The sequence below is a fragment of the Peromyscus californicus genome, unplaced genomic scaffold (assembly GCF_007827085.1).
Source record: "Peromyscus californicus insignis strain IS unplaced genomic scaffold, ASM782708v3 Scaffold_20__1_contigs__length_68692818, whole genome shotgun sequence".
NCBI classification, from domain to species: domain Eukaryota; kingdom Metazoa; phylum Chordata; class Mammalia; order Rodentia; family Cricetidae; genus Peromyscus; species Peromyscus californicus.
The window spans coordinates 23,524,391-23,543,312 of record NW_026294503.1 but is presented as its reverse complement, the minus strand read 5'-3'; the positions used below and the strand labels follow the sequence as shown (position 1 = coordinate 23,543,312).

Here is an 18,922-nt window from a genome sequence, read left to right as displayed (position 1 = left end):
ATTCAGTCTAATTGTCTTTGAGATAAATTTAACACTAAATGAAAAAAAATAAAGAGTATTTAATGTGATCCAATTTTAATTAGAGAAAAGATGAGACTTGATGTGTGTACATGTGCATGCTAGTTGCTACAAGCACTGATGTTTATGCTGTGGTGATATTATGTTTGTGATCTAACAAATAAAGCTTGCCTGAAGATCAGAGTGTGGAGCTAAGCCACTAGTCAGCCATAGAAGCTAGGCTGTGGTGGTGCACACCTTTAATTCCAGCACTCAGGAGGCAGAGGCAGACAGATCTCTGTGAGTTCAAGTCCAGCCTGGACTACACAAGATTAATCCAAACTAAAAGAGAAACAGACGTAGGTAGTGGTGGCACACACCTTTGATCCCAGCACTTGGATCTCACACCTTTAATCCCAGCACTAGGGAGGTGGAGACAGGAAGTGATGTGTTTGGATAGAGAGAGGGATATAAGGCAGGAGGAGACAGGAGCTCAGAGCCCATTCAGTCTGAGAATAGTAGAGACAGGATCTCTCTCTTTTGGCTGAGGATTTTGTAGAAGTAAGAACTAGTGGCTGGCTATTCTGCTTCTCTGATCTTTCAGCTTTCACCCTGATATTTGACTCCAGGTTTTTGTTAATAAGACCATTTAAGATTCATGCTACATTATGCATCATATCTTCATAGTTGGGATAGATGGCAAGAGTGGCTTGGATTGGAGATTTTCAGAAACAATGGCCAGATATGGCCAGATTGCTTTTACTTTATTCTACTCCAGACAGCAGACTAGTGATCCAAAAAAAAATGTCGTTGAGATATAAGGCATATGATCATCCAAGAGGACATGGCTCCTAGAGACCTCTCTGGTTCCTTGCCAGACTGAAGGACCCAGTCAGGTCAGGAGATCCCAGAACTATTTGATTACCTTCATCCTTTAAGGAGGAGATAAACATCTCACAGACTGGCCAGTGTCAGCTGGACCCAACCATCAGGTTCATAGCTTGCTGTAATTTCACACTTACACAACCAAGAGTCTCTGTCCTTTAGTTATTGCTCTTGCTACACTGTCTGGTTTCCTTGAATGTTTGATACAACAAGGCTAGCCATGCCCTCTCATTGCAAACACCATGTTGTTCTCAAGTGAATGAGATGCAAGGGTAGAGGGGCAGACTTGCTGTCTAACACCTGGATATAACAGATGAACTTTTCAAACTACTTAGCATGATATTAATAGAATTATAAAATTTCCACCTTCATCTTTTCCACATGACATATCTTTAAGTAGTTAGAATATTTCAATACATTAAAGACCCAAGTGACCATAAAAGTGTCCTGGGACAAATGGGTGAAGCTCAGGCAGCAGAATAACTGAACTTGAATGAAATGGAGGGCAAAGGAGAAAATACAAGGTGATGGATGTATGAAGAATTACGCTATCCACCCACTCAAATGATTGAAACTATGAGTGATGGGAGATTCTAATGTGAGAAGCAGAGATCAGTCAGAGAGCTCATTTGACTACTGGTCCTTAAAGGCCATTTGGTTATGGCATCTAAGTGCTAGGGTTCTGGGCTAGGGTGACAGCTGCAAGTCCTGGACCCATCCCTTCTGATCTTCAAGACCGTGGAAGATTTACTTAACCTCTTTATGCTTCAGTATCTTAATTTAAAGCTAATAATCATGCATAATTTAAGGGGTCATTCATGACAAGGATTCAGTGAGGTGATTGGTGTCATGCTTCATAAATGCTAGGTTATAATTGCTATTATGCTAAGGATCTTGATGTGGGTTGAGCCCTTTGGCAAGATGTGGTCTTTGGTACCCATAGCTCTCCAAAAAAATGTATGAGACTCTGAGATATGAGGGAAAATAAGTTACCTAAAATCTGGATGATCAAATTGAAGAATCACACTGAAAAATTCTCATTTACTAAGATCACACTCCAAAGGGCCATGACATTTTGGAAGAACTTAAAAAGTCACCCAAACAACCATTTTTTTTTCAAATAGATCTGAGGCATTTTAAAATAAAGGACATTTGTACTAAAAGGATAACAAAACTGAAATCCAACATTAAGACCGAGGAAATGAGGAAGGACATCAGTTGTAGACTAAAAAGCTGTGATCACATATCAAAGTTATATGAAGTAGTGTCTAAAGACAAATCAAACATCTTAGTTTCAGTTAAGATTTTATAGATTACAGTTACAGAGAGCAGGAAGCAAAGAAGGTTGTTTTTAGTGAGGACTAGTTTGTCTATGATTACAAGAACTGGAGGGGTCAGTAAGACAAGGAAGAGTAGAACTGGTGCACACTATATTAACAAATCGGGTGATGTTAGCATGAAGGTGGTTTTAAGTGAAATAATTTTAGCCAAATATTCTATAAGACTCTTTGATAGTAGTGATGACGTCCCTTATTCTAGTTTCTAACCACCTATATCCTTTCCCACTGATGGCTATTTACTTTCATGAGTGGATCTATCATTAATCCATCTGTTTGTCCATCCATCCATCCATCCATCCATCCATCCATCCATCCATCCATCCATCTACCTATCATATATTTATCATTTATCTGTCTATCCATCTCTATCTATCATCTCTATCTATCTATCTATCTATCTATCTATCTATCTATCTATCTATCTATCTATCTATCTATCTATCTATCTGGTAAAGCAGAGAATATGCAGGAGGAATAGGCAGTATACACAGAAAACCATACATGGTTCCTTGGTAGGTCATTGGGAGCCACTCTTTCTGGAGTGAGAGATGGCTTCTGCTTTGAATGACTTGCTCCCCTGCTAGACAAACAAGTTTCTCTCTATCCTAAGGTCTATCTTGTAGTATGCAGGGCTAATAAAAGCATGATGTCTGATGAAATAACTTGAATGAACAATAAATGCTTTTATGATGAATTAATCCTCTTCTAAGTCCTTCCCTACAAACCCCACACCACTCCTCCCTGTCACCGCTTAATGACATACATCTGAAACTTACCATTTGAGGCCTCCTTCAAATAGTTTGTTGGGTATTTCTGATGGTTTCTGAGGTACCAGATATCTCTCCCTTCGCAACCCATTTCAATTTGAGGATTAGTCAGAAATTATGAGGTGACAATTTAGGGGAAACTACATATTGTGGTATTTTTATTTGCCAGATAATATAGGATGATGGATGGTTTTATGCTGTTGAAGTGCATGTCAAAAATGTACAGTGAGTGTGTCCCTGGGCTAGACGCCATTAGCCATTAGCCAACACACTCTAAAGGGAATTTTCTTAGAGTAAGCCTTGTTCAAGAAGGTTTCTCCCATTATCCTGTGGGCCACTGATCTCAAGACTTCACTTATCTTTCTAGTAGCCACACTTCCAGAATCATCGCACTGCACCAACTTGGGTCAAGTCCCACAGGCACACTGACTATTTATTAAGCACAGGTTGCTGTGTATGAACCTTTTCCTAGAACTAACCTGAGTTCTTGCCCCTGTTCTCTCATTTTTTGGAGTTCTATGACATGGAACCCAGATGCCATCTAGGACTATGCTAGTGCTTGAAGATTTAGTTTAATGGACTCAAATCTCATTTTTGTGGCTTGTAGCCAATCTGTAGCTTTCTATGTAATTGTATGTGATTCTGGATCTTTATTTTTGTCTGGATCTCTTTCATAGTTTTCCTTCTTCTTGGTTTATGGTGCATGTGTGCTTATATATGAGTGTGTGGGGGTGTACGTGCCCATATGTGCACATGTGGAATCCAGAGGCAGATATCTGGTCTCTTCATCTATTACCTTCCATCTTATTTTTTTGAGACAGAGCTTCTCAGTAAAACTGAAGCTCACTGTTTTCAGGTAGATTGGCAGCCATCAGACCCAGTGATCTCCTGCCTCTACCCCTCCCAGTAGTAGGATTACAGCGTGCACAGTCACATACAGTGTTTACATGGGTGCTCAGGTCTCAGTGCTTTGCAGAAAACACAACCCACGGAACCATTTCTCAGCCTCTTTTTTTCCTTACTTTTATTTGTTTTCAATGTCTTAATTTCTATGCCTTTCTTCCTTCCCCAGTGTCCTAAGTTAGAGAGAAAACTATACATAATTAGTTTTCATATGAAATACATCCACATCAAGTATTTATGTTTTCTTTAGAGGGGGATAAAGACAGATGTCTATTTTGGACAAAGTCTGTGTAAGGATTATCTGTGTGCTCTGTGGGGAGCTGATCATGGTGTCATGTGTAGGGCAGGCTCTGGCCATATGGCCACTCAGTGCTGCTTCTTTACCTCCTTGACCTTTTTCCCCTCATACTTGTGGAGACACATTCTCAGTGATGTTAAAACCCAAGCAATAAAGCACAAAGTTTTAATAGTTCAAGGTGATTTTTTTTTGTTGCTGTTAAAGTCCACTTTTCATCACCCAGGTTCAGTTGCTGATTTAGCCTCTCAGATGTTTTAGCTTCTGGCTCAGCCATTGCAGCACATGGCTTCTGAGGTTGCTTCACTGATTCTGCTGGTACAAGTGAAAGGACTCTGGAAATACTGCACACTCCTCTGTTCACATTCTATTGGGTAGAAGCCAGTCACATAACTATTCTAGGGGAACTGGGAATATAGATTGGCTGACTTCTTCAGAAACAGAGTGTGGTAAGCATTCTGTGATAGCCCAGTGACCCTTGTCTTTGAGTGTTTATGCCTTTGTGTAGTCCTCTCCTATTGAGAGCTATTGGCCAAAGAGACTTATTTGTAACACACTGCAGTAAAGGTAATGGATGTCACTGCTGTGATTAAACCACAAATGACTGTGACTTCTGCTTTGCTAGAAGATGCTCAGTTTTGCTTGTTTCAGTGAAGTATGCTACTGGCTTGAAGAGATCTAAACATCAAATACGTAAGAGTGATCTTTGTCGACAGTCAGCAAGGAACTGAGGACCTCTGTCCCACATCCCAGAAAGAACTGAATCCCGCCTACATAGATTACATTTAGAACTGGGTCCTTCCTACTTGAATCCTAAGATGACTATACCTGCCTGCCATTACTTCCTGTAATTGTGTGAGACCTTCAAAAGATGATATGCCTAATCAGTGCCTGGGTTTCTAGTTCACAGATACTGTGCCATGACAGATTTGTATTGTTTTAAGATGTTATGATTTGGAGGTCAGTTGGTATATAATAAATTATTAATACAGAGAGGAATCTGGATTGTGAAGAACTTGCCAATCTAGAGAATGGGCTTTTTGAATTATTGTACAGCTGCAGGTACCTTTAGGCTGCTGATAAATACAAATACAATATCATCTGATGTGGTAGTTTGAATGTCATTGGCCCCCAAAAGCTCAGTGGGAGTGGAACTACAGGAGGTGTGGCTTTGTTGGAGTAGGTGAGGCTTTGTTGGAGGAAGGGTGTCACTGTGGGGGCAGATTTTGAGGTCTCCTAGATAAGATAAGCCCAGTGTCTCAGACCACTTCCTGTTGCCTGCGAGTTAAGATGTAGGACTCTGGGCTACTTCTCCAGCAGCACCATATCTGCCCTCATGTCAACATGTTGCATTGTGATGATAATGGACTAAATCCCTTAAAATGTAAGCCACCCCAATTAAATGTTTTTCCTTTATAAGAGTTACCATGGTAAAAATGTCTCTTCACAGCAATAGAAACCCTAATTAGGACAACTGATAATCTGACAAATGAATGTACCAGTGTTGCTAGTTTCCTATTACTGATGCATCACATTACCACAAACTTAGTGTTTAAAACATTATGGACTAAAGTCCAGATGTTAACAGGGCTGTGTTCCTTCTAGAGGCAGGCCTAAGGAAGAAACTACTACTACTACTACTACTGCTACTACTACTACTACTACTACTACTACTACTACTATATCATCATCATCATCATCATCATCATCATCATCATCATTATCATCATCATCATCATCATCATCGCAAGCTTTAGAAGGCATCACTCTTTTTGGATAATGGCTCCTTACTGTGTCTTCAAAGTCCACAATCTTCAAATCTCTTTTAATTAATTGCAAATGCTCTGGTGATTTCAATGTGGCTACTTGCATAGTTCAGAATAATATTTCTGTGTTAAGGTCCTTAAGACAAGATTTAATCACATCTGCAATTCTCTAGACTGTGTAAGATCATATGGTCATAGGTTCTCTCTCTCTCTCTCTCTCTCTCTCTCTCTCTCTCTCTCTCTCATACACACACACACACACACACACACACTTGTGTATTGTGTGATTATTTTGTATACTGCTTAATGGAGGATGTGCTGTTCTTCACTAGTTCATCCATTTGAGAACATCCATTTTGAGAGGTAGGAAAAGGATGAACATATTTCTAGCAGTCTTAAGCAGATTCAGTATAGTGAGGATCTAATGGATGCAGAAGCAAAGATGTCCAAGGGCCAAAAAACTGCCTGGGTTGAGAAGGGTCAAGACGAGCTCAAAATATTATCATTGAATTCAAAGTTCTTTCTTTTTTATTAATCCAGAAGTTCAGTGGAAAGGAGGAGAATCTGAGTTGATACTAAAGTAGAGATATAATCTGCTATCAGACTATAACAAATGGGAATGATAAAAATAGGAAGGCATTCACCCAATGAACTAAAAATTATAGAAACTTCAAAAAATAATTTTCTAATTATAAACCAAGCAGATTTAACCGTGAAGCTAAAATCAGGAAACACGTGAATCACTCACTATCAAACATTTATAAATTATAAATGTATAAAGAAAGAAATAGGTGATGTCACTTTCATAAAAGACTGTTTCAGGTTTTACATTTTTTTTTTTTTTTGATGAACACAAACATCTTACATCCTACAGCTCTGGTATATTCCCTCCAACTGTGTGAGAATTGTGTCTCTTCTGCATATTTTCAGTGTTTAAGAAGATACTGCCACTTTAAAAAATTTTGTACTTTACTTCTTGTGGTGGTTTGAAAGAAAATGTCCCTCAGACTGAGTGGCACTATTGAGAGGTGTGACTTGGTTGGAGGAAGTGTGGCCTTGTTGGAGGAAATGCATTACTGTGGAGGCGGGCTTTGAGGTCTTTTGCATAAGCTTTGCTCAGTGTCCCAGTTCATTTCCTGTTGCCTGCAAGATGTAGCAGTCTCAACTTCTACTCCATTATCATGTCTGCCTGTGTCCTGCCATGCTCCCTACCATGATGATAACAGACTGAACCTTTGAAACTGTAAGTGAGCCACCCCAATTAAATGTTTCCTTTATAAGAGTTGCTGAGCCAGGCAGGGGTGGTGCACGCCTTTAATCCCAGCACTCAGGAGGCAGAGGTAGGCAGATCTCTGTGAGTTTGAGGCCAGCCTGGGCTGCAGAGTGAGTTCTAGGAAAGGTGCAAAGCTACACATAGAAACCCTGTCTTGAAAAACCAAAAAAAAAAAAAAAAAAAAAAAAAAAAAAAAAGAGTTGCCAAGGTCATGATGTCTCTCCATAGCAATAGAAACCCAAACTAAGACACCCATTTTATGGAAATAAATTTTTCCCCATAAACATACAATTCCACTTAGTTTTTGGATATTAAAAGAATGGTACTCAGCAGAGAACTCCTGCCCTAACCAGAGATAGGAAGTGTCTTTCTGCATGATCAACTACAGTCTAGTGGAGAAGTTCTGTTCTTGGCTTAAGTGTGAACATGTTGAAGTTTCAAACCATTTGCTCTCAGCAGTAGAACTTACTGCTTCTGGAATCAAAGCAAAATTAATAAGTGATGGAATATGAGAAAACTGTCTCAGCCTCATATAGTTTAGCTATGTTTTAGTAAGGTACTTTTCAATGAATGAGAAACATGCGGATGAAATGTCTCTTGTGATCACTCCTGGACTTGAAGATGCAGGAGGGATGTGCATAAACAAGATGCCCCATATTCTTCTAAACACTAGGCTTGAAAACAAATTTGACCCTATCATCTGGAGTCAGTAGGAGACTGCCTTTTCCCGTTCTCCTTAAAAGCCCATATTGGTAGATGGGCTGGTGGATGCCTGCCATGTCTGTGTCTTTGTCTGGAGGATAGAGGTAGGGGAGATGAAAGCAGAATTGTTCAGCAGTGAGACTTTTTAAGACTTGGTAGTAGTGGGTGTTGAGCTAGCATTAGGTTTTATTTCTTTGTGTAAGAGCATTATACTCCAAGATTCTTCCTAGAAAGTAGACTCCCAGTGAAGCAGCAGGACACAGGGATGGCTTCAGAATCCCAATGACAAGGAAAAACACATGAATGTTGGCTCTCATCAGTCAGGATGGTTGATTTCCCCCTCAGACTGGGCATCTTAGTGCTGAGCCCTCAAAACCCAGTCCTATGAAGAAGAAGATGTCAAGACTCTTCCTCACCTGAGACAGATGTTAGTATTATTTTTCAATCAGTTCTCTCTTATAGATACCCATAATCAGCTGTTCAAGGCAAGTGTGTTACCTGGCATAAACAAGTAAAGAAACTGCAGCTCAGAGGAGAAAATGATCCATTCAGGGGAGTTGCAACAGTCACTGGCAGGGCTAGATCTTAGGTGTTTACTTCTGACATCTCCATGCCCAACTAATCCTAACATTTGAGATGTTATAGGTGAAACAGCAAGAAACACACCTGTTTCCATCTCTCTTCCCAAGCCCACTCGATGTGGAGATGGAAACAGGGGTGACTTTCTCCTCCATTGACAGCCACACTGACAGGTGCCTCTTTCTCTCCTGTTTTCAGACACTGAAACATTACAGTTTCAGTGGACAGACCCCTATCAATAACTGCTTTATTCCCGCCAGATGCACTGCATTCCTTGGCAGAAATTCCATGCAGGCAGGTGAGCCACCATTTCCTGTTAAGGATCCAGGTTCCTCTGGAAAGTCAGCAACATTCACCTGCTGTTTCTGTTTGTCTTCTAACTGGCTACACTCTAATTAAGGATCCCAATATTGTTTCTCTGGATGAGCTTGGGGCAGAGCATATGCCCCGATCTGCACCACAGTTGATGCTAGGCCTCTTGGCCTGTTTTTTTTTTTTCTCTTAGACTTTCGCTCCTCTTCTTTATTTAGTTGTTATGATTCATGCTATTGCCTTTGCTTTAGATACCCTCAGCCCTGTCAATCAGCCCCCCTCTTCCTTCTTTTCAAGCCCTGTCTTCCACTTAGTTTTGCTCAGCTCTGCAATTTGTTGGGGTTGAGCTTCTCAGACTTTTCATGTGTCATTGGGCATGACATATACTAAGAGCTGTAGGGAATAAAAAGGGTCAACCCTGAAAGCATCTGTCCCTTTAGTAGTCATTTGAACGACATATGGATGCTTTCCAGCTTTGCCACTAAAGAAAGGGCAAATTAAGTTTCTGTGCCAGCGACTGGTACAGGGTCAGACAGAGCAGAGTGTGCCCTCTGCCAATAGACATATGGTAGCACCAGGAGACAATTTTGGTTGTCACAACTGGTGGAAAGCTGATGTTCATGGCTCTTAGGCAGAAACCCATGCCTGCCTGTAGACACTCTCCAAGACACAGGACAGCTGCCCCCAAATAGAATAATTTGGTTTAAAATATCAATAGCATTCAAATTGAGAGTTGTCACCATGGATGACAAAATATGTTCCTTTATTTTGACTTCTTATTATTTTGACTTCTGTTATAGTAATATATATATATATAAATTAATGTTCTATATTGATATAGCATTAACAATGCCAACATCAATTTTAATGTATTAACATTATTTATTATTTACTGACATTTGTTATTAACAGTTCTTATATATCAGGAAAATATATTAATGGGGAAGTGGGAATGGTGACATAAACCCATAATCTCAGCACTTGGGATGGAAGCAGAGAGTCTGAGGGAGTTCAAGGTCATTCTAAGCTACGTAATAAGTTCAGGCTGACCTGTGGGTACATGGGACTCCATCTCAGATAAACAACAACCCTCCAAACTAAAAACCAAAATGTCCCTCCAACAAAAATAACAACAAACCCTAAATAAATAAATTCATGAGTTGAATCACCAAACTAATCCTTTTATTTATTTTGCCACACTGGAACTGAATGCAGGTCCTTAAGCATGCTAGACAAATGCTCCAAATTATACTTCTAGGTGATCATTCCCAGTCACGTACACTAGAATTCATACCACAGTTTAAATGATACCTTTAAATATTACTCTTGCACACTTCTCATTCTGTTGATATCTTTCAATTCTCCATATGCATAGAGAAGAGTTTGGACTAAGCCAATGAGCAGGGGCCTTGAGGGTTTCCAAGGTTCCTGTAAGGCGTTCTTGCTGCTGAGGACTTTGGAGACCTGGAGCAATCCTCAGTTCCAGTTCCACTCAGAAATGACTTCTATATTATTCTGTTGGGTCTTCCTTTCCAAGGGCTGCTGGAGGTTGTCTGCCTTAGATGTGAGCTAGAGAAACCTTGGTTACTGTATTGAGCCCAAGAAGAGGAAGTTGCTACAGACAGCTCCTGTCCAGGGTAAACACTAACAGGAGAAGGGGAAAACAGCCTGAGATGCAATAAAGCTTGTTATTAAAATGCTCCTTTTCTTGCTGATGGGAGGTACTTTTAGAATCTCCACAGGATGAACAGGCTGGGACAGGTACCTCAGACCGTGGGCATGTTGGCTTCATTCATCTATCTGCAGGAGCTGGGGGTGGAGACATTGTACAGTTTCTGGGGTCTTTCGTGTTTCCTTTCCCAGAAGTGGTTGACTCTAACAAACCATTCAGGAGGAACATCTCTCTAATGTGTTTTTGTAAGGGAGGACTTCCTGGGGCAGGGGGAGTCACATGCATCAGCTGCCTCTGTTCATTGTGCAGAGGCCTGCAGCCATCTGGACCACCCAGGGCCAGTGTTTTCCTAAGAAGGGCAGGATGAAGGACAGGGGATTGACACCTCAGCCCCAAGGCGATGACCAGATGGCAAAATGCTTGTTTTCACTGGATGATTCAGAGCAACTGAATCGCCCCAGGAAAGCCCGTGTGATTTTGTCTTCAGCACCCAGCTTTTTCCTATGCTAAGACAGTGGTCTCTTCTCTCTTCTCAGGCAGCAGCAAGGTGACTCAGATGAGGACAATATGAAGCAGTGTCCACTGTGTCCATGGCATGGTCAAGGGATTCTGAGAGCTGAGCCCGGTGCCTGCACCTCACTGAGGGGAAGCCCTACTGTGGAGCAAGGGGCGGAGGAAGGTGCTGGGAGCAAGTTTGGTGCTGTTGCTGGACCAGCCACCCAGTGTCTCAGGCTTTACAAAACAATGTGCTAATGGCTACCTTGTCGGATGAAATGAATTATAGAAAGGAGAGTCTGAATGGATTTCCTCTCCCATGACTCGGTTCCTTTAATCTCTGTAGCAACCCCCAACACGTCTCAGATGTGAAATGCAAAACCTTGAAGGCACAGAGTGCGGCTAGTCCTAAAACTGAAACAATTCCTCTATTAATACATCAGAACAGGTGTGCATGCATGTGTATGTGTGTCAGCAATCTATGTTTCTTGTACTCTACTGGCCCTCAGCCCCCTCTCTGCCTGGCAGCTCATTGCTCTTTATCCATGTGCTTCCTGACGGTCTAACTTGATTAAGCAAAGAAATAAATAGAGAAAGCCTCGCTCATAGGAGCGTCTCAGTAATAAATACTTAATTTTTAACATTCTTTCTTCAAGTTTTTCTTTCAGCTTACACACATAGACACAGACACACACACAGACACACACACACACAGACACACACACACAGACACACACAGACACACACACACACAGACACACACACACACACACACACACACACACACACACACACACACACACACACACACACACACACACACACACACGTCTTCCAAAGAACAGAGGACAGACACTCTGGTCCATCCTTCCCTGCCCCCTCATACACACTACTTTCTAGCAGTGAATTCCAAGGCCAGCAGAGGGCACCAAAGCACAAGGGACCGGCTGCAATACGCGCCTCTTTCTAGTTTGCTCTGGTCCGTGGAGTCCAGGCAGGCTCTCAGGTCCGCGTGACCTGACTCTTTGCTTCAGCTTCCACTTTTCAGATATTATTTTTCTTTCTTCTTCCTTTTTTTTTTTTTTGGTTTTTCTACACAAGTTTTTTCTGTGTAGTTGTGGCTGTCCTAGAACTTGCTCCGTAGACCAGGCTGGCCTTACAGAGATCTGCCTGCCTCTGCCTCCCGAGTACTGGGATGAAAGGCGTGTGCCACCACTGCCCAGTACCTCTTTCCAGGTATTCAATCTGATGGATTCGTCACTCTTCTCTTTGCTGTGACAAACTACTTTACAAAACCATCAAAATTATTTTGGCCCACAGTTTGAGGTCAGAGTCAGCAGCAGCCTGGGGTAGCTCGTGACGAGGCTCAGCTGACCTCTTCTCCTTTTCATTTCATTTGGTCTGGTACCTAAGACCATGATATAATGCCACCCACACTCAGAATGGGTCCTTGGATGTCAATGGAATCTTTCTGGAAACATGCTTAAAGACAAACCTCTGGATTAACAGTGGAGGTTAATCCCTGAGTCTGAAGGAAGATTGGCAAAGACAGAGATTTGGATATTAATTGATTCAGTTTCCTGATTTGAAAATTGGAAATGACAGTGTTGCTTGTTATTCACGGCAGACTTCTGACGTGTTTAAATCCCTCTGATGATTGTGATTATGGAGATCTGTGAGGTGGCTTCCGGGGTTACCCCAACTTGACGTAGGATGGGACTGAGACACAGTGATCCATGGTGCTGAGACACAGTGATGCATGATGCTGATATAACCATAGGGCAATGTGAGGATGAAAGGCAAAGATTATCATCATTTTAGAACATATGTATTTGATAAACAGGAGCTGTCACTACAGGTATCCAAGAGATTTGTTTCACAACTAGGAAGGTTCACAGTATGACTTGATGTTAGGGCTTATTTATTTATTTATTGCACATGCATGTGTGTTTTCATATGTGTGGGTTCGTATGTGTATGAGGGTACATATATACATATGTGCATGTCGGGGGCCCAAAGTTGATGTCAGCTGTCTTTCCCCATAACTGTCCACGTATTTATTGAGACAGAATCTCCCACTGAACCTGGAACTTCATGATTCTGGCTTGACTGGCTAGTCAGATAATCCTAGGATCTCGTTTCTATTTCCCAAGTCCTAGGTTTTCAGGTAGTTCTCACGCCTTCTCTGCTTTTATGTGGGTTCTGGGGATCAGAACTCCACTCCTCACTCTCACATGGCAACTGTTTTGTCCATCAGCCATCTCTCTAGCCTTGAACTTTGAACTTGAGATCTCCCTCCTCGGCATCCTGAGTTTCAGGATTACAAGCTTGTGCCACTACACTCAGGTCTGCTGAAGTTTCTTGGTGGTCCATCTTATAAACCCAGTGAACTTGGGCTCATTGTATTCCTTCTCTGTGCCTCAGTTTCTTCCTCTGTGAAACAGAGCTAACAATAGCAACCACCTCATAATGTGAAACTTGAAAAACTTAACATTTAGCTCTCAAATAGGGCCAGTTTGGCTTTGGAGGGAACATTTAGCAAAGCCAGGACGTTTTTGGCTGTCGGAACTGGCAGAAGGTTCTATTGGCATGTAGCGGTAGAAGTCAAGGGTGTTACCAAATATCTTCCAAGGCTTTGCACTAGCTCCTCCTACAGAGAATGGCCCATTCCTAAAGGCCAATGGTGTTCAGGTTGAGAAATTTTCCAAGAATTGAGAGAAAATGTCTAGCTTGCAAGAGGGACAGGTCAGATTAAATTGGCAGTATTTCCCCGTCCCTTCAAAGTCTATAAGCTGACACTTAATGATAAGCATGGCTGTAACTGGCCTCTCTCTGTTTCTCTCTTATACAGATCACGGCTCTCGCCTGATGAGTATACCCCGTCCCCGACTGCTGTGACCACTCCTGGATCTGGATCTCTGTCCTTCCATCAGGATCCCCTCTCTCCACAGTCACAGCAATTCTTACATCTCTTCCCAGACTCAACGTCTCTGTGAAAGCTCCCCAGTGATCATGCCTCGTGTGTTAGTCAACTGTCTGCCACTATGACAAAATGGCAGAGGTCATCAATCTATAAATAGGCAAGATTTTGGCTTCTGGTTGGATCCAGAGGTTTCCTGGATGCCTGATCATCATTTTGCATCTGCAGCAGCACAAGTGATCATGGGGGGGAAACTTGTGATTGGAGGCAACCTGTCCTTTTCACATCAGCCAGGAAACAGAGACAGGAAGAAATCAGAGCCCAGTATCTCTTATAAAGATACTCCTCCAAAGACCTAACTTCTTTCTAGGACCCACTCTTAAAGCTCCCATCTCCTCTAAATAGCATCATAGGTGAGTGACCAAGCCTTTACCATGGGGCCATTGGGGCCATTTCTAATTTAAATGATAAGACCCAGGGACCCGTACGGTTCTTTGTACAAACCACTCCACTGACAGTTCTGAACACATGCTTTTGCATTCAGTTCTTGTTCTTCCTGCAGAATCCTGGCAACTCCAGTGGGAATTTTCTCCAGCTCAGGCACTGTGCTAGGCCCAGGGCCCACAACATTTTCTAAGCCACAATCCTACCTGTATACTGGCTTACCTGTCCTATGTTGCGGATGCTCATTTGATCCCAATGAACTTTGTGATGCGATGGGATGGATTTCAGAGTCTGGTGTACTGGAGGGTTCAATCCAAGCTCTGACTCTTTGAGCCTGTGTTTATCACACGGCTATTCATTTTCCTCTCAACATTGTCATACATGTGACTAGAGATGGATTTCCAGGGGAGCAGACTGAAAACTTAGCTACTGCCTCTGAAGATGCAGGGTCTTCTCTGTCTTTCTTATGAGTGTGTTCTACAGCTGCCCATCACTGTTCTGCTCTAGTGGGTTCCCCCACACGTTGTCTGTCACCTTCATGTCTCTCCAGGGCCCAGCCTGGTCCTGATAAGCACTGGTCCCCTGTTGCTCCGAATTCTGTTAAGGTTGCACATTCATGGTGCTGAGCCAATGATGTGGTTCTTAAGTAGAATTCCAGGAACAGCAAAGTCCTTCGTGGATCAGAGCTTGGCAAAGCCCGTGTTCCCTGTCCCTTCTCTCCTGTGTGTACAGAGTACATTCTGAGCCTGCCAAGGAGATCCCTTCTGGGTTGTTTCCACACAGCTGGGGGTAAGAAGAACACCCCCCACCCCAATTCTTAATGTACAGCACAGATGACACATGTTTTAACTTACAGCATGTGCTGTCTGCTTCGCTGAGTCAAAAAACATGCGAGTGTTTGGGGTCAAGCCATTCACTAGATATGACGTTTACAAGGCAGGGGGGCTCCATGGGAGAGGATCAAAAGGCACCATATGGCAAGGAGCCAGAGGTGACAATGTTCTTTATTTCAGATGGCGGCCTCAATGGCTAGTGGGTGGCTCAGGCAAGTTGTTCTCCCTTTCCGGGTCCTCAGAGGCAATTTTGAATAGAGGTTAGAAGTAGCAATCTGCATCTGCTGCATGGCTTTGAGCAAGTTATGTCACCTCTCAGAGCCGGAGTTCCTTCATGTGTAAACTCTAGGATAGTTCAGTGAGGGTTCTTCAGAGGAACGAGATTGAGGGAATGAATATATATTAGAAAAAGATTTAGTAGATGGGCTTACCTGGTGCAGCCTGGGTAGTTCAATTATGGCTGGCTTCACCCTGGGGAGGCTGAGAACTTGGATTGTGTTTGGTTCTTGAGGCTGGAGGCCTCAGCAGTTCCAGGCGGGTGATGAAGGGCTGGAGAGTTCCTGGGGAGTGACTCGTTTAGAGTTCATAGGGGATGGCTGAAGAAGTCGGGTTGTGAAGTCAGTGAACAACGTCTGAGGCAGTGACAGGGTAGATGAACCCACAGCAAGACACAAACAGGGTAGACGAACTTGCCAGCAGGATGAGAAGGAATATGAAGGCAGTCAGGCGAAAACCAAAAGCTTTTTCTTTGAGACTCCCCTTTTATCTGGCTGCCACAGGAAGGTGACTGTCCGCAATCGGAGGAGCGGGGATCTTTCTATTTCCCATAACTTCATCAAGAAAATCCTTTTCCAGTGTGTCCAGTGGATTATTACTTGATTTCAGACCGAGTCAAGTTGACAAGCAAGATTAATCATCGCAGAGGGCAGTATAACTACAGACTTGTGGGAACGGGTAGGGACAATGCTCACAGCACTTTGAGCACAGCGTAGCCAGCACTGTGGTACCCTAGTTACTTCACTCACAGCACCACGGAACCTGCTTGCCTGTACACTGAAAGCTGTGATTCTGAGAGTGAACCCTGGGTGCTCTGAGTATAAGGCAGTATAGACGCTTAGAAGTGCCAGGGTTTTCACATTTATGAGCTACCCTGAACACTGTGGGGCAAGGGTTTGGGGAGCCTCCTCATGCCTCCACAAGACAATCCTAAAATATGTTTCATCTTGTTTTTTCATAGGTTCTTAGTACCCTGGTAGCTTATCGTGATAATATGTCCATCAGCATGCTCTCATTAGCCTGCTTCTGTTTTGAATCCTTTTTTTCTCACAGTGGCCCCCTGAGATTACATCCTAAGTATACTTTATATATAAATCCTTGCCTTCATTTGAGAAATCAGAAGCCAGGGATGATATAGGGGAGAACTTAATTTAGAACCCTACCTGAGTTTTTCCTAAATTATGAACCCACAAAACCATGAACATGATAAAATATTTGCAATGACCTGCTGGGTTTGATTATTATTAACTTTTACTTTTTAATGATGGGGCCTTATGTAGTCCAGGGTAGCATTAAACTAACTTTGTAGCCAATGATAAACTCTAATTTCCAATCTTTCTGCCTTAACTTCCAGAGTTCTGAGATAATAGGTATGTAGATTTCTTATGAAGTCCTGGGAATCAAATCAAGGAGTTTGTGTATGCAAGGGAAGCACTATGCTAATTAAGCTACACCCCCAGCTTCTGAGGTTTTGATTAATATTTTTAAAATTTTATGTTTTTTTTGGATGCATGTAATATGTCTGGTGTGTGTGTGTGTGTGTGTGTGTGTGTGTGTGTGTGTGTGTGTGTGTGTTCATATGCTTAAAAAGGCCTGGACATGCCACAGTGTTCATGTAGAGATCAAAAGACAACCTTGGGTCAGTCTTTACCCTCAACCTTGTTTTGAGGTAGGGTTTCTCTTGTTTCTGTTTCTGCATTGTGTACTCTAGGCTAGCTGGCCTACAAGCTTCTGGGAGATCCTTCTGTCTCTGCCTCCCATTTTGCCCTAGGAATCCTGGGATTGTAGACATATACCATCATGCCCAGCTTTTACCTGGTTATAGAGACTCAAAATAGTCATCAAGCTTGTTCTGTAAGAGTTTTTATGCACTGAGTTTTGAGATGACTTATTTTGTGTTGATGTAGAACCAGAAAAAGAGGAAGCTGTAGTTGGTAAACCACAAGTGTAGTTGGTAAAACTTTTTACACATTCTGTAGGCTGCTACTTTACTTGAATGATGGTGTCCTTTCATGTATAGAAGCTTTTCAGTTCCATGAGCCCATTTACTAATTATTGATCTTAGTGCCTGTGCTTTAGGTGTTCTGTTCAGAAAGTCTTTTTTCTGTGCCAATGAGTTCAAGTCTATTCCCTTACTTTCTCTTCCATCAGATTCAGGGAATCTGGTTTTCTGTTGAGGTCTTTGATCCATTTGGAATTAAGTTTTGTGCAAGGTAGTATGAATCTTTTAATTCTTCTACATGCAGCCATTCAGTTTGGCCAGTACCATTTGTTGAAGATGCTGTTCCCCTCCCCCCAGTATTTTTGGAGTCTTTATCGAAAATCAGATGTTCATAGGCTTGTGAATTTATGCCTGGACATTCAATTCAGTTTCATTGATCAACATGTCTGTTTTTGTTCCAATGCCATGTTGCTTTTTTGGTGATACCTGAAGAAATTCTTTCATTTTTCAGGATTGTTTTAGCTATTCTTTTTTTTTGTGTGTGTGTGTGTTTGTGTGTGTTTCTGTTTGTGAAGCTGAAAATGTCCTTTCAAGATCTGTGAAGAGTTGTGTTGGAATTTTGATGGGGATTGCATTGACTCTGTATATGGCTTTTGGTAGGATGACCTTTATTTTTACTATATTAATCAATATAGGTACCTTCTTAATTTGTTTTTCTAAGTCATTCATTAATTTGTTAATCAAACATATATTTGTTGAGCTCATACATCTGGCACTATGCAAATGTTAGCCTAGGCAAGGTGTTAGGAATTGAGAGAGGCAGCTGATTCTCAGAGAGGTAGCTTAAAAATTTCAAATGCTAACATTTCAGCAAATCCTCAGGCTGCTTGCCACTGCTTAGTTAAGAATGAACCAGAAGAGGGGGTTTGAACTGCTAATTTCGCTTTCCTTCATAGCCTGAAGCTAGCAAAAGCCACAAGGCTAAAAGATAAACTATTAACTAAATGCAGTCAACTAATCTTCCCCCCGCCCAATTTAACAAAAGCTGAAAGGTAAATCAATTAGCCAGCCCCTGTCTGAAATACCATTCTGTGTCTTGGATTATTCAAAATAGTCTTTAATTGATTACAATGTTAAATCAACAATGTTGGAATATTTTATTTCTTTCATGGTTGGGAGATGGAATGTAACTTTTGAACCCAAGTTTCACATTCTGGGCCGAATGAAATTTCATGTTCACCTCAATGGGTAAAGAGTTAATGACACCAGTTTCATTTTTCCAGTTCACTTGCTTTGACTTTTCTTGGAAGGGAACTGTCCTTCCCTTCTCTTCTAATTTCACTAGAAGCTTCCACAACCTTTCTTCTGGTTTCTGTGTGATTCTTTGAGAAGGTTCCCCCTCCCCCCCCAGAGGCCTCCATAACTTTAGGCTACTTCACCCAAGATTACAACGAATTTCTAGTTCTACAAGGAAACTTTCTGTTGAGCAAGGAAAGCTATTCATCCTTATGGATTTTACAG

At 42.0% G+C, this 18,922-nt stretch overlaps 1 long non-coding RNA gene across 1 annotated transcript in view; it reads left to right on the top strand.

The window, feature by feature from the left end:
* The window catches only part of LOC128116522 (uncharacterized), a 180,744-nt gene that overhangs the window by 68,437 nt on the left and 93,385 nt on the right, over positions 1–18,922 (top strand). The window contains exons 2-3 of the long non-coding RNA XR_008220490.1: positions 11,028–11,434; positions 13,838–14,319. This is a non-coding gene — a long non-coding RNA (uncharacterized LOC128116522). The remainder of the gene's footprint in view (positions 1–11,027; positions 11,435–13,837; positions 14,320–18,922) is intronic.